We start from the raw sequence: 13,963 nt of genomic DNA, 5'->3' as shown, positions 1-13,963 counted from the left end.
ACATCGGACTTTTGAATTTAATCATATTATGGGGGCTCGTTTATATGTAGGGGTGTCCGTAAGTAAGACGTTGGTAACGCAGGGACAGCCCGTGTCCTTATTACACTAGAGTCAGTGCAATTTTGCCTAGGTGTGGGATAGGACTAATTTTGGGAGAACCTAGAGTCACAGAGTCACACAGCAGGGAAACAGGCCCTTTGGCCCAACTCGTCCATGCCGACTGTGTTGCCCAGCGAGCTAGTCCCACCTGCCAGCGTTTGGCCCACAGCCCTCTAAGCCTCTCCTATCCATGGACTTATCTCAATGGCTTTTAAACATCACTAACGTGCCCGCCTCAACCACTATTTCTAGCAGCTCATTCCAAATATGGACCACCCTCTGTGTGAAGAAGCTGCCCCTGACGTCCCTTTTAAATCTCTCGCCTCCGATCTTAAACCTCTGCCCTCTTTAGCATTTTAGTTTTTAGCTCCCCTCTCCCTGGGAAAAAGACTGTGTGCTTTCACCCTGTCTATGCCCCTCATGATCTTATACACCTCTATCAGGTCACCCCTCAATCTCCTACGTCCCAGGGAATAAAGTCCTCGTCTACACAACCTCTCCTTGTAACTCAGGTCCCCAAGTCCAGGCAACATCCTGGTAAATCTAGGATTTGGACCTACTGACTCTTGTGAAGTGGTTCATGGATGTTGTGCATCATCTACAGCCTGATTTAGTGTGTTCTTCATTCTTATCAACTTGCATACAACACTGGTCTGTGCATTTTTAAAATGTATTTGTTTATCGGGATGTGGGCCAGCACTCATTGCCCATCCCAGATTCCCCTAAGCTGAGTGGCTTGCTAATCCATTTCAGCGGGCATTTTAGAGTCAATTTCTTTGGTGGGTTTGAAGTCACATGCAGGCCAGACCAGATAAGGATGGCAAATGTCCTCCCTGAAGGAAGTTAATGGCCCAGGTGGACTTGCAGTCATCTGGTTTTGCCTCTGGTCTGGTGTGAATATCACACTATACCCTGCTACACTACCATAATGGATCTGAAGATATATCTCCATCCCTCTCCCACAATGTGTCAAGGTTCAGTGTTGTCGGTCAGTGCTGAAAACAGTCTTCTGTTCCAGCTTGAGGTGTCCATTTTCATAGCTTGCTACAATGATGGGGAGCTGTTCTCACTGTCCATTGTGTTGCAATGGGGACGCCAACATCTGTAAAACTTCACCGGAGTCGGTCTTCAGGGTGACACTGCTTTCCGACTGTTGTATCTGGCAGTGCTACAGTTAATGTCTTGACTCATTACCAGTGGCAATGCACGGATAATGATCAACACCTTTACTCAAAAGCCTGTTTGCTGCTGTTACTGTTGGTGACGTAGGTACTGTGCAGTCCCAGTTCATCATTATCAGATGACTTGCCAAACTACAAAGTCTTCTGTGCTTTGATTTGTCAGCATAATTGCTGTTGTTCCTCTTAAGCCTTTGATCTGCAGGCTGCTGAAATGTGACATTTCTTCGGGCAACTAGGAACTGACAGAAATGAGATGAGGAACGGCCATTAATAGCAACTGACTCAATTGGTCTCGCCAGTATGTTTCAAGCTCAGTTACGTACCCTCGGACCTTGCCATGTACCTGTCAGAACATGGACTTCAGCTACATCAGTTGGTTGTGATAAATGGAATCCTCTTGTGTTCTTGGATGCCATTTCCAGTGTCAAAGGAATTTTACATGCAAGTTCAGATTTTGTATGCTCAACGTACAAAACTGTATGCAAAACTGTTGTATGCTCGACAGTTTTGAGTCACTAATTCCCCACACACAGAATTAGTGCATCAGGCATGATCTAAAAAGGCAGCATAAGTACAAAGTAAGGATAAGTTCTTCAGTGAAACGTTGTACCCGTTAATTGATTCTTCATGTTTCTCGCTCTTTGTTCCACATTTTCAATTTTCAGCTTTTTCTGTCAGCTTCTGATTAAAGTTATTTTCCACTTTCTGCACAACATCTGTAAACAAGGCAGCACTCAGCTTGTGTGACTCGAGAGGATTTGTTGTGCTCCAGCCCAATATTATCTTCCCCTCAGCCTCCACAATGCTAGTTGTTTGAAGTGCGTGCTGAATGGCTCTCGCTGGGCCCACACGTCGAGGGTCTCGATCTTGTCATCGGGGTCCCATGTCGTCCCACCTTAGATCTGAGCACAGCCAAACTTAGTAAGTCACAGAGTCACAGAATCGTACGGCATGGAAACAGGCCATTTGGCCCCACTTGTCAATGCCAGCCAGTGGGCACCCTTCCTTATTAACCCCATCTCCCAGCACTTGGCCCAAAGCCCTCTGTGCCTGGCATTTAAGCAGCTCATAAATGCTGTCAGTGACCCTGCTTCCACCGCTCCCTCAGGCAGTGTGTTCCAGATACTCCCCACTCTCTGGGTGAAGAAGGTCCCCCTCAGATTCCCTCTAAACCTCTTCCCCCTCACCCTAAATCTGTGACCTCTAGTTTTATCTCCCTCTGATATGGGGACAGTTTCCTGCAGCGTACCCTATCTATACCCTCATCACTTTATATACCTCAGCCATGTCTCCTCTTAACCCCCTTCATTTATAGTACAGAAGCAGGCCCTTCGGCCCACCATGCCCATGCCAACCCTTTTGCTTATCTACACTGATCCCACTTGTCCGCACTCCTTCCATGCCTGGTCTGTTCGTTGACTTAAGTGTCTGTCTAAATGCCTCTTAAACACAGTGACTGTATCTGACTCCACCATCTCTCCTGGCAGTGAGTTCCACATCTCACCCACTCTCTGTGTAAAAAACTCACCCTCAGATTCCCTTTAAAACTCCTCCCTCTCACCTCAAACCCATGCCCACTTGTTTTTGATGCCCCTGCCATGGGAAAAAAAGATTCTACCTATCTATACCTCTTATAATACCTCTATCAGCTCACCCTTCCATCTCCTTCACTCCAGGGAAAACAAGACCAGTCTATCCAAACTCTTCCCGTAACTAAAGGCCTCTAATCCAGGCAACATCCTGGTGAATCCCCTCTGCACCCTCTCCAGCACAATCACACCCTTCCTACAGTGTGGTGACCAGAACTGCACACAGTGCTCCAAATGTGGTCTAACCAGTGTTTTGTAAAGTTGCAACATGAAGTCCTAACTTCACCACCCCGTCTACCTGTGTTGCCACTTCCAGGGAACAATGGACTAGAAGGTCCCTCTGTTCATCAACAGTGCCCCACCATTTACTGTGTATATCCCACCCCTACATGCACCACTGCACTTGTTGGGATTAAGTTCCACCTGCCAACATTCCGCCCAACTTTCCATCTGATCTAAATCCTGCTGTATCCTTTGACGACCTTCCTCACCTTCAACCATCTCTCACGTCATCTGCAAACTTTCCAGTCGTACCTCCTATATTTATGTTATCACAAAGGTCCCAGCCCCAACCCCTGCACTACCCCACTGGTCACAGACTTCCACTCAGAGAAGCATCTCTTCCACTACTACCCTCTGCCTCATCACCAAGCCAATTTTTGAGCCAACTCATCAGCTCACCCAGATGCCTTAACCTTCTGGACCAGCCTACCACGCAGGACCTTGTTCAATGCCTCATGAAAGGTCACATGGATATCTACATCCCCTATGAGATTGGTCAATGTCTCAGGACACTCTAGCCAGCTCTAACATGGAGCCAGCAGGGGACACAGGCCAACGGATAAAGCCACAGAGGAATTTCCCTGACCTGGAGCAGTCCTTGGCCTGAGCACCAATCGGACACAGACTAATCCTCCTCAGCAACTTGAGCACCAGGGTGGGAAAGGGCGAGAATCTCCGGACACTGCGACTGGCAGATCAGTTCACCAGCCTGATCCCTGGCATGGGGAGGATTGTCCCACAAGGAGAGATGAAGCAGGCTGGTCCTGTACTTCCAGGTTTTAGAAGAAGGTGAGGTGACCTATTGAAACCTACAAAATTTCCATTGACCATGGACGATGGTTCTCCTGGGTGGAGGGTCTAAAACCAATGGTCACAGTCTCAAAATAAGGCTCAGTCAGGTGCTGTTGTTCACCTGACAGTACATTTAAATCCTGTAACCAAGTGGCTGTGACAGCCCAGTTGGTGAATATAGTCAAGGCGGGGATCAATAGATTTTCAAACATTAAGGGAATCAAGGGATATTGGGCTAATGCAGGAACATGGCACTGATTAGCTTGTATTTCATATGTTCTTGTGTCCAGGCACATGGATGCAGAGTATGTTAGGTTGCACTGAACTCCTGGCAGCCATGCGTGGGAATACCAGTAATTCCGTGCACAATAGTTTCAGGAAAATCAGGCCCAAGATCTACTTCTCAGGTTCCATGTCAGACTTGGACCAGTTTATTGTCACACACACCAGGTTACAATGAAGTTTTTTGCTCGTGTGAAGCTCACAGAGTGAACAGTGTACCTGGTGATAGTAAATACAACAATAGATACAGTGACGGGCGCTAAACAGCAGAATGGTGCACAGTAGTGCAGACTGAGATTGTCACATTTTGTCTAGCAATGCGCCTGTACATCCGTGGGCGTATCATTCGTTTATCTGTTACATTCATGTAATTTCTGCTTGTAAAAGCTCCAGGTGACATTCTGTCGTCAATGATCCAAGTGGGTAGTCAAAGAGAACTGCTGCGATCTTCCCTCTGAGTTGGTTTAGTTTAATTTAAGCCAGTGGATGGCAGGAGAGAGCCTGTTGTGTGGAGAGCTCACACTGAAGGGGTGGAATGTGGTGAGGCACATCACAGCAATGTTCCGGTGAACACGGCAGGGAAACAGATTCAGGGGGCTGGAGGCAAGTGAGGGGGTGACGGGTGTTGAGTCAAGCCCTACCTTGCCTCTCTCACTCAACTCCAACTGCAGTGATGTCGGGTTGTGTGGGACCACACCTAGAGTATTGGGTACAGTCTTGGTGTCCTTAGACCAGAAAGGATGGACTTACCACAGAGGGAGAACAGCGAGTATCACCAGACTTGCCACATGAGCAGAGATTGAGTAGACTGAAACTGGAGTCTGGAGAAATAGGAAGAGATCTCATCAAAACCAACCAAATTCTCACAGGATTCCGCAGGTTGGACGTAGAACCATAGAACATAGAACAGTACGGCACAATACAGGTCCTACGGCCCACATTGTTGTGCCGACCTTTAAACCTCGCCTAAGACTACCTAACCCCTTCCTCCCACATATCCCTCTATTTTAAATTCCTCCATATGCTTATCTAGTAACCTCTTGAATTTGACCAACGTACCTGCCTCCACCACCACCCCAGGCAGCACATTCCATGCCCCAACCACTCTCTGGGTAAAAAACCCTCTGATATCTTCTTTGAACTTCCCATCCATTACTCTAAAACCATTCCCTCTTGTATTGAGCATTGGTGCCCTGGGAAAGAGGCGCTGGCTGTCCACTCTATCTATTCCTCTTAATATTTTGTATACCCCTGTCATGTCTCCTCTCATCCTCCTTCTCTCCAAAGAGTAAAGCCCTAGCTCCCTTAGTCTCTCCTCATAATCCATACTCTCCAATCCAGGCAGCATCCTGGTAAGTCTCCTCTGCACCCTCTTCAACGCATCCACATCCTTCCTATAATGAGGCGACCAGAACTGGACACAATACTCTATCGTGGTCTAACCAGAGTTTTGTAAAGCTGCGACATTACTTCACGGCTCTTAAGCTCGATCCCACGACTTATGGAAGCTAACATCCCATAAGCTTTCTTAACTACCCTATCCACCTGTGAGGCAACTTCCAGGGATCTGTGGATATGAACCCCCAGATCCCTCTGCTCCTCCACACTACCCAGAATCCTGCCATTAACCTTGTACTCTGCCCTGGAGTTTGTCCTTCCAAAGTGTACCACCTCACACTTCTCCGGATTGAACTCCATTTGCCACTTCTCAGCCCAGCTCTGCATCCTATCAATGTCCCTCTGCAGGATACTTCCCCTGGCTGAGGAACAGAGCCAGGGATCTCAAGTCTCAGGGTACAGGGTGGACCATTCAGGACCCAGAAGGACCGAGAATTCCTTCACTCAGAAGGTGGTGAATCAGTGGTAATTAAGAGGATACAGTTGTTGAGTTCATTCTAAAAAGAGACTGATAGGTTTCTGGGTGTTACTGGAATCAAGAGATATGGGGATAGAGGAGGAAATGGCACTGAGCCAGAAGGTCAGCCCCGATCAATGAATGACAGAACCAGCTCGAGGAGTGCAATGGCTCCTCCTGTTTCTATTTTCCCATTGCAACAGGTCTGCCCGTGTACATAGCGTTCCTGTCTCTGCTTTGCTCAGCCAGACTCCAGCACTTTAGTTTCTAAGATTCTTCTTCTCTTTACATTCCGGTAGCACCAGGTTCTTCCATGTCCAGCAGATTGTCCCCCAAGACCTGCCCTTGCAAAGACTGCATTCACTTAACCAGAGTGGAGCTGATTGGGTAATACTCCTGTCAATCATTGCACTGAAGTCAATTTTATGCAGGTAGCTTGTGTGTTGTTATTCCCCATTCATGGAATTTTTCTGCAGAAGTTAGCTTGCTTTTGTCAGGAGAAGCAGCCATGGTTTTTGTTTCTGTTTGTTTTCTGTGTACGTTCACTCTTAGAGGGCTCAGACGTTCACTATCCAGCCCAACAAACAACCTGCTGAAGGGACTCAGCTGTTGCTGCTTCGCTCGCTGAGTTCTTCCAGCAGATTGTTTGTTGCTCCAGAGTCTAGCGTCTGCCGTCTCTGGTGTCACCTCTCTGTAAGGCGTTGGTCAGACCACATTTGGAGTATTGTGAGCAATTTTGGGCCCTGTATCTAAGGAAGGATGTGCTGGCCCTGGAGAGGGTCCAGTGGAGGTTCACAAGAATGATCCCAGGAATGAAAGGGTTAATGCATGAGGAGAGTTTGATGTCTCTGGGCCTGTACTCGATGGAGTTCAGAAGGATGAGGGGGGATCTCATTGAAACCTACCAGATACTGAAAGACCTGGATAGAGTGGACGTGGAGAGGATGTTTCCATCAGTGGGAGAGTCTGGGATCCAAGGGCACAGCCTTAGAATAAAGGGGCGTCCCTTTAGAACAGAGATGAGGAGGAATTTCTTCAGCCAGAGGGTGGTGAATCTGTGGAATTCATTTCCACAGAGGGCGGTGGAGGCCAAGTCATTGGGTGTATTTAAGGCAGAGATTGATGGGTTCCTGATTGGTGAGGGGGTTAAGGGTTACGGAGAAAAGGCGGGAGAATGGGGTTGAGAAAAAAATCAGACACAATTGAATGGTGGAGCAGACTCGATGGGCTGAATGGCCTAATTCTGCTCCTATATCCTATGGTCTTATGGAATCCAGGCCAAATCACTGGCTCATGATGTTGTCAGTGGACCAGTGGACTCTCTGCCTGTTTCTGAAAATGTAGAGCAGTTGGGAGATCAGCCAGCAACTTCTCACAATGTCAGTCCAGCGCTCAGAGACACAGGGCCACAGCAACTGTGAACAAACACATCACATTCTGTGTCAGGGATAGAAATGTCACCCATTGAACACGGCTCACTCCAGATACCTCTGTCACTGTAGTGGTATTAACTGGAAAATAGTGAGTTCACTCACGTTAAGGTCCCACATGGTAGGCTGCTCTGGAAGGTTAGGGCCCATGGAATCCAGGGAGAGATAGCTATGTGGATTCAAACTTGGCTCAAAGGTAGGAAGCAGAGGGCAGTGGTTGAAGGTTGTTCCTCGGAATGGAAGCCAGTGACTAGTGGTGTGCCGCAGGGGTCGGTGTTGAGACCCCTGTTATTCATTATTTATATAAATGTTTCGGATGCGAATGCACAAGGCTCGGTCAGTAAGTTTGCTAATGACACAAAATGAGGAGGTGTCGTTGATAGTGAAGAAGGTTACCGTAGATTACAGGGGGATCTTGATCAGTTAGGGAAGTGGGCCGAGGAGCGGCAAATGATTTCAACACAGATGTGCGAGGTGATGCATTTCGGTAAGTCAAACCAGCGTAGGACTTGTACTGTGAATGGTAGGGCACTGGGGAGTGTAATGGAACAGAGGGACCCAGGAGTACAAGTGCATAGTTCGTTGAAAGCAGCGTCACAGGCAGACAGGGTGGTGAAGAAGGCGTTTAACACGCTGGCCTTCGTCAGTCAGGGCACTGAGTATAGGAGTTGGGACATTATGTTGCAGTTGTACAAGTCGTTGGTGAGGCCGCACTTGAAGCACTGGGTACAGTTTTGGTCGCCCTGTTATAGGAAAGACGTGGTTAAACTGGACAGAGTGCAGAGAAGATTTACGAGGATGTTGCCAGGACTCGAGGGCCTGAGTTGTAGGGAGAGGTTGGCCAGGCTCGGTCTTTATTCCTTGGAACGTAGGAGAATGAGGGGCGACCTCATAGAAGCGTTTAAAGTTATGAGAGGCATAGGTGGACGGTAACGGTCTTTTCCCCAGGGTAGGGGAGTCCAAAACTAGGGGGCATAGGTTTAGGGTGAGAGGGGAAAGATTTAAAAGGGATGAGGGGCAACCTTTTCACGCAGAGGGTGGTGAGTGTATGGAACGAGCTGCCAGAGGAAGTGGGTGAGGCAGGTACAACAGGATCATTTAAGAAGCACTTGGATAGGTACATGGAGGGGCGGGGCTTGGAGGGATATGGGCCGAATGCAGGAAATTGGGACTAACTGGTTGACACTGTGGTCGGCATGGACTGGTTGGGCCAAAGGGCCTGTATCCGTGCTGTACTGCTCTGTGACTCTATGACTCAGTATGGCAGCACTATGGTTAAATTATTGGACTAATATCTGATGACAGCTGAGAATTTAAATGCAGGTAATGAAATAAAAGCTGGAATGGAAAAGAGTGCCATTGGAAATGGTGAACATGGAATACCGATTGTAAAAACACATCTGGTGCCTTCAGAGTTGGAAATCTCCCGTCCTTGTATCTGACTGCAGACTCTTAACTGCTCTCTGAAATTTCCTAGCAAAGTGCTGGGTTCTGGGGCACTTAGGACTGGGCAATAACTGCTGGTAATGTCCACATATAATACATAATTTTGGAGAGCACATGGCAATTTCAAATCACTATCATCATTCAAATATTAAACATCACAACTGTTCCGAACTATCAGAGCTCACTTGTCCTGACCGCAGCACATATCAGCTTGCCACTGGTAAACTGGACTTTGTCATTTATTTTCAAATGCAGTCTTTACCAGCAAGGGCAGCATCTATTGCTCGTCCCGGGTTAGCCTGAGGCAATGATGCTGCAAATGGGTTACTTGCTAAACTGCTTCAGATATGCCTGTTAAGTGTCAACTTTTGTTGCTTTGGGCTGGAGTCACGTGGAGGCACAGACACAGCTTTCCTTCCCTAAGGCACATTGGTGATCCAATTACATTTTTATTGCAAACAGGTACTTTCATGGTCATTTCTACTGGCAATTGCTTGCTTGCAGACTTTTGAAGCTGAGTTAAAATTCCCAACATGTCATAAACAGTTCTTGTACAGTGCAGAGGAGGCCATTCGGCCCAGCATGCCTAGGCCAGCTCTTTGAAGGTGCCTTCCAGTTAGTTCCACTGACAGGACTCGAGGGCCTGATTTATAGGGAGAGGTTGGCCAGGCTAGGTCTTTGTTCCTTGGAATGCAGGAGAATGAGGGGCAACCATAAAGAATCAGAATCAGGTTTATTATCACTGGCTTAAATGACATGAAATGTGCTGTTTTGCGGCAGCAGTACAGTGCAAAGACATAAAATTTAATATAAATTACAAAAATAAATAAATAGTGCAAAAGAGGAATAACGAGGTAGTGTTCATGGGTTCACGGACCGTTCAGAAATCTGATGACAGAGGGGAAGAAGCTGTTCCTGAATCGTTGAGTGTGGGTCTTCAGGCTCCTGTATCTCCTTCCCGATGGTAGTAACGAGAAAAGGGCATGTCCCAGGTGGTGAGGGTCCTTAGTGATGGATGCTGCCTTCTTGACGATGTCCTCGATGGCGGGGAGGATTGTTCCCGTGTAGTGTACAATTATGAGAGGAATAGATAAAGTGGACAGTAACAGGGTAGGGGAGTCCAAAATTAGAGGGCATAGACTGAGAGTGAGAGGGGAACAGAGGGGCAACTTTTTCACACAGAAGGTGGTGAGTATATGGAACGAGCTGCCAGAGGAAGTGGGTGAGGCAGGTACAACAGTATCATTTAAGAAGCACTTGGATAGGTACATGGAGGGGCGGGGCTTGGAGGGATATGGGCCGAACGCAGGGTGGGCACCGTGGTCGGCATGGACTGGTTAGTCTGAAGGGCCTCTATCTGTGCTGCATTGTTCTATCACTCTATGACAGCTGGGCACATTTTCCAGTATTATAGTGACACTGAGTGCAAGAGTTTTGTTGCCACAAAACAATAAATTTCACGACGTGTAAATCAGTGATAATAAACCTGATTCTGATTCTATTCCTCGGTGCCCTGACATTCCCATTGGATCGGCTCCCGCTGCCCTTTCCAGCGGCACGTCCTGGATCAGAGCGACTCGCTGCGAAAACAAACTGAAGGTGTGTTGCCGGCATTACATAACCACTGCACAACTGTACCCAGCGTTGGTGGGTAACACCAGAACACACGAGAACGAGGAGGGGACAGAGGTGGGGAGGTGAAGTGGGCAGACGTGTGGAGTCAGGCCACACACTGAAGCATCAGCACCGGAAGCCAGCAGCGAGGCAGCGTTTCAGGGAAAGCTGTGTGGAAGGGTTGCCAGGGATTCCTCGTCACACACCGGCAGCAGAATTAACGGCTGGTTTTAGCACAGGCCTGTTGCAGCCACTGCATTGAGTCACCTTGTGGGTTCAGTACCATGTCAACGCCACCATCCTCGTGCAGCCGGCCAACAGGTTGTCAGGGTACGGGGCAGGCCACTTAGGACTGAGGTGAGGAGAAGTTTAGAAGGGCTAACAAAGCTCGGTCATCCAAAGTCAAAGCCGAGTTTATTATCATCTGCACAAGTCCATGTATGCACAGGCCCAATGGAAAATTTACTCGCAGCAGTGTATGTGGTAATAATAGATACAGCAATGAGCATAAAACACCAGAATGGTGCAGGGATGGTCACTCAAAGCGAAGCGGTGCAAGAAGAGATGCTAAAGTGACAACAGCAGAAGAGGTAAGAATTAAGCACAATACCAGGGAAAATCAGACAGAATCGACCTGAAAGGCTGAGGATCCTAATCTCTCCACCTTCCAAAAAAGGTTTCTCCTGAACTCTTTCTTACCTAATATGACACAGAAGGAGGCCGTTTAGCCCATTGTGTCTGCCTATCTCAGTGGTCCAACATTCTGTTTGTCCTGATAGACTTTTTCCAAGTTCCCTACTGGGTTTACCAGTGACTTTCGGATAGTTATGGCCCTAATGCTGGTGTCCCCAACAAGGTGAGAACACCTGCCCACATCCACCCTCGCATGATAATAGAGCCCTCTCAATTGTTTCAGAGAAAACAAACACCTTTAATTCAGTGCTGATTGGCCTCACCCCTCCTGTCTCTTTAATCTTCCCAATCCTTCTCCCCATTGACATTGGTTTCCCTACCCTTGCAGTGAACTTGGAGGATTTTGTGGAGACCACATTGGTGGCATCTTTCCGGTGCCTTGAAGTCTCTGCTGTAGATGGTCCAAGTCTCACTTCAGCACACCAATTCCAAATTTTATGACCAGATTAAAACAAAATACTAATCTGGAATAAAATAGCTGGTTAGACCATGACTCTGAAGAACTTTGTTGGCTGTGTAAAGGTTTGGGATGTTCAAGTTCAAATTTATTGTTGTCAAATGCATTCCTACCCACAGCATAAATGCCATGAAAATTAGTTTTTTTTGCAGCAGCACAGTTCATTCCAAGGCGAAGACAAACATACGTTAACTGGCTTTAAATTAATGTAAATTAGGCATACACATGCGCAAAAATTAACAAGATAAGCATAACGACACAAGTGCAAGACTGAGAGGGAGAAAAAGATAACAGTCCGGGGCAGCACTGGGGTTTCTCAGGTGGGTTCAAGACCCTGACGGCAGTGGGGAAGAAGCTTGAGGTGTGGGTCTTCAGGCTCCTGGACCTCCTGCCCAACGACACCGTCAAGATGTCCTGAGCACTGTACAAAGGCAACCCTTCCCTTTTTCTTCAATCTGTATGAATGCATGAAAAGTAGATGAGGTTTGAAATTAGGTTCATGAATTTGATTAAAAGGGAAATGAAAGCCAACTGCACTCGGCACGAGCCATGTAAAGTCATAGCAGGTTAGTTCCTTTAATTGCTTCAGTTATTACTAATCCTGACCTCTGTTGAACAAGCCTCTCATTGAGATAACTGCCCTTGAGTGGTTTAAATCAGCAGAAACTCTGTAACTACACAAGCCAACGTTATTAATCATCTGCCAGTGGCTTGTGACCAGTGACTGGCTGAGCAACCTGTTTAGTCAAAGGCCGTTACCACAATCACATTAGACTTCCAAAATAAATGATTGCAGGGACTATAAAAGCTGACACAAGTAAATAGCATTACCACTTCACGGTATGCACCAGTGAACTTGCCAAGCGAATTTAGTAAGAAGGACACAGAAGCATAAAGATTAACCAGCCCACAATTGAGCACCTGTTTATTGTGTTGTGAGCAGTAACAGAGAGGAAGGGAGACACAGCCCTCTGACTTCATCAACATTATTCTGCAGGCTTAAGGCGTGAGGCAAAAGCCAGATGCACTGGCCAGCGTTCCTCAGGACCACAGTGGTTGAGTAAGGTCAACACTGCTACTGTCAGGCAGGAGGTACAGAAGCCTGAAGTCCCACACCACCAGGTTCAGGAACAGCTACTTTCCTACAACCATCAGGTTCTTGAACCGACCTGCACAGCCCTAACCCCACCTCAGTGACGGAACACTACGCATCACCTCCTGTACTGCCATGGCCTTGTCTTAGATTGTGTCTCTGCACTAATGTCTTGTTCAGCACAGTGTTTTTCTTCACTGTCTTGTATAATTTATCTTCTGTGTGTTGTCTGTACCTACGTACCTGTGATGATGCTGCAAGCAAGTTTTTCAATGTACCTGTACCTCACTGCACTTGTGCACATGACAATAAACTCGACTTACAATGTGCTGGAGGAACGCAGTGGGTCGAGCAGCATCTGTGGGAGGAAAGGAATTGTCAACGTTTCTGGTCAAAATGACAATTTCTTACCTCCCACAGATGCTGCTCAACCCACTGCGTTCCCCCAGCACTCTGTGTGTTGCTCCAGATTCCAGCATCTTGTGTCTCCAATAAACTTGGCCTACCTTGGTTAATGTCAGCTGCTCTCTGACGTCCTGCATTCATGGCAGTGTATTCATCCAGGCGCTAGCGGGGGGCTGTAGGGGTGGAGTTACACAACACGGAGTCTGCATCTCACCCACGCTCAATGCCCCTCTTCCCATCTCACTTCACAAACCCAATCAACATTCGATTTTAAAATTCACTCCATGTTTTGACGCCCTCTGCATGCTTCCCCTCCCTACCTCCGTCATTTCCTCCACCCTCCCAAGGTCTCGTTTGTTCCCCCATGCCTTCAACTACCTGAGCCCTCAGCTCTGGAACTTCCTCCTAAACCTACCTCTTTGGCCAAGGCTGTGGCCATCTGCACTGATGATCCCTTCTGTGGCCTGGTGTCAAATGTAGTTCGATAACCCTCCTGTGAATCCCTCTGATACATTAACCATACTGTGTAAGTATAAGTTGTAGATGTTGTCCTGGGAGTTCAGTCTGACTTCAATATTAATGATTAAAAATCTCATTACCATAAATAATTATGATGCAAGTTGGGAAAAAGTTAACCTGATTCCAGCCAACTCATTCAACCAGTCAGCTTGTGGCCAGACACAGATCGCTCCCAGTACACTCGACTACAACAACAAGCTGGTCATCATATTGATACTCTGGGCAG

The sequence above is a fragment of the Pristis pectinata genome, chromosome 17 (assembly GCF_009764475.1).
Source record: "Pristis pectinata isolate sPriPec2 chromosome 17, sPriPec2.1.pri, whole genome shotgun sequence".
NCBI lineage: Eukaryota > Metazoa > Chordata > Chondrichthyes > Rhinopristiformes > Pristidae > Pristis > Pristis pectinata.
The sequence above is the reverse complement of the archived record's forward strand: the minus strand, read 5'-3'. Positions refer to the sequence as shown.